Raw genomic sequence first — 9,236 nt, 5'->3', positions numbered from 1 at the left:
AAGCGCTTAGTCTCTTAAACTTATTTTTTGCTGGATTTGGGGTTAAACAATCAATGTACTATCATTTTCTCTTTTTGCTTCAAAAACTTAAAATTTTGAGGAGCGTAAAACAAAATGAAATTAATCGCCCCGGTTACTTTCAGTCTATAGATTAATGGTTGTCCTCTCATGCAAGCATTATAAGAACCAATACATGCAAGCATGCTCCAAAAACTTAAATAACCGACATAATTTTCAGCGAGAAAATAAAATAAAACCGCATAACGAACGCCCCAATTACTTTCCATTGTCAGATAAATGGCTATCCTGAATATTTACTATAAATTATCTGGACCAAAAATATACAAGTATATGTCCTTCAAATAGGCGTAATTGACATATTTTTCAGCGAACGTAAGCAAAAATCTTTTTGGTTTTCCTCTTTACATACATAAAACACAATCTTTTTGTCTTTTCTGGATTTTTCTGTACAAACGAGCAATTCACAATCTTTTTGAATTTTCAAATTTTCTTATAAATAAAACTAAAAATTTCACAAACCTTTTGGATTTTCAATATTTTAAGATCTTTTTGGATTTTCAAAATTCTAAAGAAAAACAATAAAGACATGAAAACACAATGAAAACACACTATTTTTGTTTTTAAATTTTTCAATGTTTTTGAGTTTTATCTATACAAACTCAAAGCAAAATATTTTTGTATTTTCTATTTTCACCCCCTAAAATCCAAAACAAAACTAAATTTTAAAGGAAAAATAATGATAGTTATCCTAGTTTCAGGATATCAGCAAGGGTCTTTAATCCATTTAAATCAAGAAAAAATTGAGAACGCGTTTTGTCAAATGCTTTAGTAAATAAATCAGCTTTTTGAAAATCGGTATGTACTTTCTCAAGATCAATTAATTTCTTTTCAAAGCAATCTCGTATGAAATGATATCGAATTTTGATATGTTTCGTTTTAGAGTGTTGTACGGGATTTTGGTGATGCTAATGGCAGCAGAATTATCAATTAAAATAGGAGTATTAAGAAACTTCAAACCGCAGTCGCCAGGAACCAAGCCGGCTTCCTAAGAATTGACATCCTGCTGTAGTCGATTTAAAGTTAATCTTGCATCCTCCATAGTCTGAGTCAGAATAAGCGGTAAGATCAAATGTATCGTCCTTGGGGTACCATAACCCAGTGTATGGATTGCCCCTCAGATATTGAAGAATACGCTTGACTGCTGCCAGGTGAGTCACTCGAGGACTAGCTTGGTACCTAGCACATAAACAAACAACAAACATTATGTCGGGTCGATAAGAAGTAAGATACATCAAAGAACCAATCATAGCTCGATAGAGGGTAGGATCGACAATATCCTCTAATTCATCCGGTGATATATTGTGACCCACGGGGAGATGAGTAGAAGGGGTTTTTCCGGCAGTAATCTTGAATCGGCTCAAGACGTCGTTTACGAACTTATTCTGGTGAATGAAGATTCCGTTCGCAGACTGCTGAACCTGCAACCCTAAAAAGAAATTCATCTCTCCTATCGAACTCATTTCGAACTTGGTTTGCATTGAGTTTTTGAATTCCTTGCATAAAGCGTCGTTGTTGACCCAAAGATAATGTCGTCGACATATATCTGAACGAGGAGAAGATCATCATCAATGTTCTTATAAAATAAAGTTGTAACAATTCCGGCAAATTCAGGTATGCCCTAGCCGGAATATACTATTTACGTGTTATTTAATATTGAATATATGAATTATAATGTGATTATACGAGTATATAAGATTCTCAGTACGAATTATACTCAAATGTACAACTAGTCGTATCGGAATTACGATTAATCGATGAACGGTTATTGAAACCCGAACGAATCGGGAATTACATTATAGACGAAATATATAATGTTTAGTGATGTTTACGAAGTATTAAAGCTTCGGGATAAGTGAATTATAGCACAGAAAAATGATTTCGATTTATTAGTACGTCGGTACGATAAACGAAACCTTTAACATCAAACCAAGCAAGAGACGATCGATCAAGCCGAAAAAGACGCACAATTACCGACAATACGATGTGTTAAGTCATTAAATGTCATGGGTTAAGTTTTTAAAGTTTTTAAATCAGTTTTATATAAATTTAAATTTTAAGCCGAAAAACGACTGTTTTGGACTCGTTTTGAGCGGAATTAAGCATTTAACCAAAAAACGAACTGAACCAGATTATCCACAACATTATCCAGATTACGTAATCTGAATGTGTGGCTAGTATTGAAGGTGTGGGCCCCACCCCACACCCCTTATGACACCGATCGGACCAAGGGGGATAACCCCTTGGCCTTCATTTCTTTTTTCCAACTCCTTACAACAAACTCCATCACTTTCTTTCAATTCCTCATCCAAAAACCCAAGTGTTTAAGCAAGAATCACAAGGTAAAACATGATTTTAATGGTTGAATCATAGTTTTAATTCCATAATCTTGAGAAAATGAGGTTTCAAATGAAAAATGGGTGAAAACCCGAGATGAAACCGATTCTCGTGTGATCAAGGAATGTATACAAGTTATACAAAGGATCTTGGTCCAAGAAAGTAGTTAAAAGAGTCAAAAACGAATTTGTACGGTCAAAATCTTTGTTTTGATGTTTTAATCGAAACCATGAAAGAAATGGCTTGATTGTGGGTATAACTTGCTTGGTGTTGTGTTATTGTGCTTGTAGGTGTTGTATCTAGTGGCTAGCAAAGGCTAGAAACCAAGATCATTGCGGTCTAACGCTAGAAACATAAGGTAGTTCGGTTTTTCGTATGATTTATGTGATTTGGACAGATTGTGTAGACTTAGATTTGGGTCATGAAATTTCACAGAGATGATCTACACATGAAAATATGAGATCTGTGAATTTTTGGTAATTTTTGGATAAAGGATGAATATTTGGTGAATTTAATGCTCGGTTTTGGCTAAAAATGGTGAAAAATAGCTAAACATCATGAAAAATTCTGGAAAAATTAAGATAAGCTTTTTATAACATATAGAAGTCACAAACAAAATTTCATGTTCATTGGAGAAGTCTAAGTAGGCTTTTCGGTAAAACGAGTTCTAGGGATTTCTAGCTCGGTTTTGGTAAAAATGGCATGAAAAGTGAGTTTTTGGTTCTGGAAAAAAATACAGGGAACTATGTGGGTGACAGGAGTCATCCCAGAAAAATTTGGGATTTTTCGAAGGTCGTTTGGTATTTTCGACATATTTGGTGTTTAAATGACATTTAAAAATGGTTAAATAAATTTTAGATATAAAAATTAATTCTGGAAAAATTTTATAAAATTCCTTACTGTCAAAATATGGTTTGTACAAAATTTCAAGGTCCGAGACTAAACGGATATTTATTTGTGCTAAATGGAACTTAAAAACAAACTTTTAAAGCTTAAAACGAGTAAACCGGCAAAGTTCCCCTAAGCGAGCTGACTGGTGTTTGAAAACCTTAAAAATGGATGATTTTTATGAAACTAAGGTAATCAAGTAAAAATAAATCATCCGAAAATAATTCGGATGATTTGGGTAATTTTACCCGACTTAACCGTTTCCGGTGTATTAAAGGCGGAAACGGGCCCCGCGGCTAAACGGGGTGTCTAACCGAGCTCTAATTTCACCACTTTAATGAAAATATCAATAATGACTATATTCGGGACGTATGTGGTCAAACTCATTTTTTGAAAACATAAAGACGAATAACCGTGCTAGGCACGCAAAACGAGAAAACAAACTATCGGTAGTTTTGACTAAAGAACTCTAAGTGATATCACAATCTAAGTCTTGAGAAGTGTATCGGGGTTAACATGGTCCCCGGATCGTGTACGGTACTGGGTTAACAGTGTCCCTGGACGTACCGGTTAACACGAATTTAAGTTATATTGATAGAAATTGTGTAGTAACGATTTGGGGATCGTATTACAGATCTGTACCAGTAGCCGTGCACCGTAGTACGTCTTTGCTCACAAGAAGGTGAGTTTTCACGAGCCCCTTTTACTGAACTGTTCTAAATATTTTCCCGGGGCGGAAAGCATGTTTTTATCAAAGTGTTTAAGTACATGCTGATCGCATGGAAATGAACGTATTTATATAATGTTTATTGTACGGGAATAGTACGGTAATGAATTAAGATGGTAATTGTCTGAGTTGCTAACAGTGTAAGGCCCGAAACAGTGTTCTGGGGTAACCAAGTTCCCAGAGGTTGTTAAATGCGTTCTGGGGTAACAGAGTTCCCAGAGGTTATTAAATGTGTTTCTGGGGTAACAGAGTTCCCAGAGGTTATTAAATGTGTTTCTGGGTAACAGAGTTCCCAGAGGTTATTGGAAGTATTCTGGGGTAACAGAGTTCCCGGAGGTTAATCGATATGTTTTGGGATTAACAGAGTTCTCACTTGTGGGCTCAGCATAATTACATCGCTTATTTATGATTATTATAATGATTTGTTATGGTTTATTTAAATTAGTGAAACTCACCAACTATTCGTAGTTGACCCGTTTTCTTTACATGCTTTCTAGGTACACTCAAATTGGAATGAGTGATATGTGTTTGATGCTGTGTGCTATTTTGTGGAAGTCTAGAGATCTATATTTTGCATTAAATATGTTAATGTACTATCGGTACACTTATGTGATAAAGCTTAGATGGTTATGAAACTCAGAACAATGTAATACGTTTAAATTAATGTAGTGGTGTTTTCTTTATAAACAATGCTGTTGATATCAGATGTGTCTGTTGCATCCCGTGTAATTTTCCGCTGCGGTTACGGGGTGTTACAAAAGTGCAGGCAACAGTCCCTCGTTTGAAACCATCCATTATCCGTCATATGGTAGGTGAGCGTGCCATTCCAAGCTCTCGGGGCTTGATGTAGACCATATAATGCCTTGTTTAAGCGATAAACTCGGTCAGGATAATTGGGGTCTTCAAAACCCGGAGGCTGTAACACAAACACTTCCTCGTGTAGTTCACCATTGAGAAAAGCACCTTTAACATCCATTTGACAGACTTTTATATTTTTGTAAGCAGCATAAGCCAGAAAGATTCGTATAGACTCCAATCTTGCAACCGGAGCATATACCTCAGTGTAGTCAATACCCCCTTGCTGATGGAAACCTTGCACCGCTAATCGGGCCTTATTTCTCACAATCACCCCACGATCGTCTTTCTTACATTTAAATACCCAATTAGTCGGAATCGCCTTCTTGACTCTAGCGGGTTTGTCGATAAGATCCCACAAACCCAAACGTGTAAGCTGCTGTAATTCCTCTTGCATGGCTTCTACCCAAGAAGGATTTTGAAGTGCCATATGAGGCATCGTTGGCTCAACATGGGATAAAAAGCGAGTGAATTTGACAACACTTACAATTCCAGAAAAATGTAAATCTATATAAGCTCACAATACATTATTCTCATTTGACGAAGCAACTTGATGACGTGTTTGAACTCCCGCATCAAGTTCTCCAATGATGTTTTCCTTTAGATTATAATTATGAATCCTAAGAGTGGGATTCTCAGGAACAACAACATTTTCAAATAAGTTAGTGTAATGTTCTCCCAGCTCATGAGATGAATCATCACTATCAAGTTCAATAACTTGATCAACAACTGGAGTATCATCAGAAGAAGTAGATGCATTATCAAAGAGAACTAGAGAATCATTATGAGGATCTTCAGTTGGAGCATCAACATCATTAGAACTTGAAAATCTTGGAATTACCAGTTGATCTTCAAAGTATGAATGAACCAGGTCATCATCTGGTTGTTTAGTTGTTGGAGTAAATGAATTAAATAAGCCATCATAGTCGAACATACAGTCGGGACCTTTCCCTTGAGGAGGTGTGGTGTACTTTTGACAGCCCTCATGGTACCACTTCTGTTTCTTTGGAGAAGCATAACCCAAGAAATACCCCTCAATGACTTTTTCATCAAACTTACCCACATCCTTTTTCAACATCGTACAAGGACACCGGAAAGGTTCCAAGTACTTTATGTTAGGCTTTCGATTATTCAAAAGCACATAACTAGTCTTCTTGAGTCTCTTAACAGTTAGAACTCGATTGAGCGTATAACACGCAGTATTTACCGCCTCATTCTAAAATTGGACAGGAAGCTTAGAATCAGCAAGCATTGTTCTAGCAGCTTCAATCAAAGTTCTGTTTTTCCTTTCAGCAACACCGTTTTGTTGTGGTATATATGGAGCACTGTATTCGCGATGAATTCGCTTTTGTAAACAAAAGAAATCCAATACAATATTTTTAAATTCAGTTCATTGTCACTTCGAATTCTCCTCACTTTTTGCTTGTATAGTGATTCGATCTTAGTTATTAAATTTCGAACAAGAACAAGTGTTTGATCTTTCGAACTCATAAATAAGACCCATGAGTATCTTGAATAATCATCGGTAACTACCAGGCAATACCAATCTTCAGAGATACTAGCACGATTCACTGGACCAAAAAGATCCATATGAAGTCGCTCAAGAGGAGTATCAATGAAATTTAATAACTTAGAAGGATGCGACTTTTTCTTCTGTTTGTCCTTTTTGCAAGCAATACAGTGGCCGGAAAACTTAAAATTCTTCAAAGACACACCTTCAACTAGGTCATTTTTGATTAAATAGTTCATATTACGAACATGAATGTGACCCATTCTACGATGCCATAGAATGTAACATCCCGAAATTTCCAATAATAATATTTTACATTGATTTGTTACGTCTGAAAAGTTTACTTGAGATAGTAAATAAATAATACAATAATAATAAAGAAGGAAAGATAAGTAGGCAAATTAGATGGGATTAATGATGGACTAAAAAGGAAAGATGGGCCTTAGGTCCATGGGCTTAAGGGAGTATAAATACCCCTTTAAACCCTAAATATTTCCATTTCCATCCATCTTATCCATAATATTCCCTACACACTCAAAAACACACATACACACCTCCATATATGGCCGCGAGCTAGAGGGGAAGAATCCAAGGCCAAATCAAGCTAAATATTGATAGATCCTTGATATACAAACAAGATACACGATTCAAGTCCATAACCAAAGCTAGCCGTGACCTAAAAAGCATATAAAGGTATGTTCTTGATCTTAAAGGTTACATTTTTATGAACGAATAATCATGAAACTCAAACCTAGAGTAGATCGGGTCTAAATAAATCATAAAGTTGCAAACTTGATGATTAAAATGGACTTAACAAACTTATGGTTATGAAAGGTTCATCAAGAACACCCTAGATCTAGCTAAATGGATGTTTCTATGCTTAAAGGTTCAAGCTTTATGCTAGAAACAGGTTAGGTCTTGGGGATGGGATGATAACGAACGTAAAACGGTTAAGGGGGTTGGGATTTAGGTGATTAAAAGTGTAGTCATGGACCGATTAACCGTTATGGAGCCTAATATGGAATTAAAGATAGAAAATATGAACTGGAAGCATCAGACCAAGGGTTTTTGGTCAAATTCTCGGCCAACCCGAGTTTTCGGTTGTAAGGGGTTTTTAGTCAAAATGGGTTCTCGGTCAAACCCGAGTTCTCGGTCAAACCAAGGTTCTCGGCCAGAACAGGTTTTTGATCAAATCAAGGTTCTCTGCCTTGAGTTCTCGGCCATACAATTCTGTTGGGCCTGAACCTAGTTGGGCCTAGATGCAATAGTGGACAGTTGGGCCTGATTTAATCAAGTCCATAGATGTTAAGCCGATATCTAATATAAAGCAAACTGGCCAGGGGCTCTACCCCTTGGACCTCGCTAGGGGCTGCTGCCCCTAGAACCCCGCTGCCAGGGGCGCTACCCCCGGACCCCGTTCCTTGTGGGTTATATAAGATAGAAATACGATACGAGTAATAATAGTTAATTGATATGTTTAATTGTTATATAGTTAGTCGTGCACAGCTCAAGAATGGAATAACTATAAACGGTGAACGTAATCGCATTCAGGTGAGTTTCTAGCCCCATTTCCTTGTTATGTTTTCGGGGCTGTGTGCATACTCGATGTGTTTGTTAATACATTTATCCTAAGTGATAAAATGTATGCCTTACGTGATTATGTGAAAAGTATGAATGATTGCTTGTCAGCACGTGAACGATCTTCGGATATTGCACGTTTTGTCAAGTTGTAACGTTATGTTAAATGATGATATGATATGTTCGATACATGAATGAATGTAAATGAGGTATGGTTGCATGGTAACGAAGAGGGACCGAGCCCTAATAATACTCGAGGAAGGAGGGACCGAGCCCTAATAATACTCGAGGAAGGAGGGACCGAGCCCTAATAATACTCAAGGAAGGAGGGACCGAGCCCTAATAATACTCGAGGAAGGACGGACCGAGCCCAAATAATACTCGAGGAAAGAGGGTCCGAGCCCTAATAATACTCGAGGAAAGTAGGGCGTAATGCTCTTTATAACGTAAGAAACGAAGGTAAGTAAGAATGAAATAAATATATGAAAGTATGAATGAAAGTATGTGAGTATATATGTATTGTGCGTTATGTGATTAACTAGAACTCACTCAGCGTAGCTGACTTTTAGTATGCACGCAGGTGAGTAGGATGATGTAGCTTGCTTGAGGGGATACGTGGCATTAAATAAGAGGCTAGCATCAGAAGACCCAAAACGTTTAAGTTTAATGTTTTGTTTATTTTGAAAGACGAGATGTTGTTTTAAGACAAGTTATGGTTTGTTATGAAATGTTTTATGAAAGTTTTTATATTCCGCGAATGTTTTTATTAACTTTGTGATTAGAACTATGTTGATGAGTAAATCCAACGTCCAAATGTGAGGTACCGGTAACGGGGCCTTACATAGAATAGAGTCTTTCTCTGTCGCCTTTGAGACAAAACATGTTTCGATAGATGTTTATACTTTAGAACTCATATTTAAGACATAAATATCATTTGATCGTGGTGATATCATGACAACCATGTCCTCGGGAATAACGTAACCCGGTTTCAGAATCAGACATTCTTTATCGATAAATATTGTAGTGTATTTCTTGTCACAGATTTGCGACACACTTAATAAGTTATGATCTACCTTGTCATAATAATTGACCTTTTCAAATGTAACGTGACCATTTGAAACTTCACCTTCTTGTGTGATCATACCCTCTGAATTCCAAGAAAACGCCACATAACCCCCTTGAATATTTCTCATATGTGGGAGGTCGAGATTTCCAGTAATATGACGAGAACAACTGCTATCCATAATCCAGTTTTCACCAGAA

The sequence above is a fragment of the Bidens hawaiensis genome, unplaced genomic scaffold (genome assembly GCF_021521415.1).
Source record: "Bidens hawaiensis isolate Kalapana, Puna unplaced genomic scaffold, B.hawaiensis_p1.1 tig00023394_1, whole genome shotgun sequence".
NCBI classification, from domain to species: Eukaryota; Viridiplantae; Streptophyta; class Magnoliopsida; order Asterales; family Asteraceae; genus Bidens; species Bidens hawaiensis.
This window is presented reverse-complemented; position numbering follows the sequence as displayed.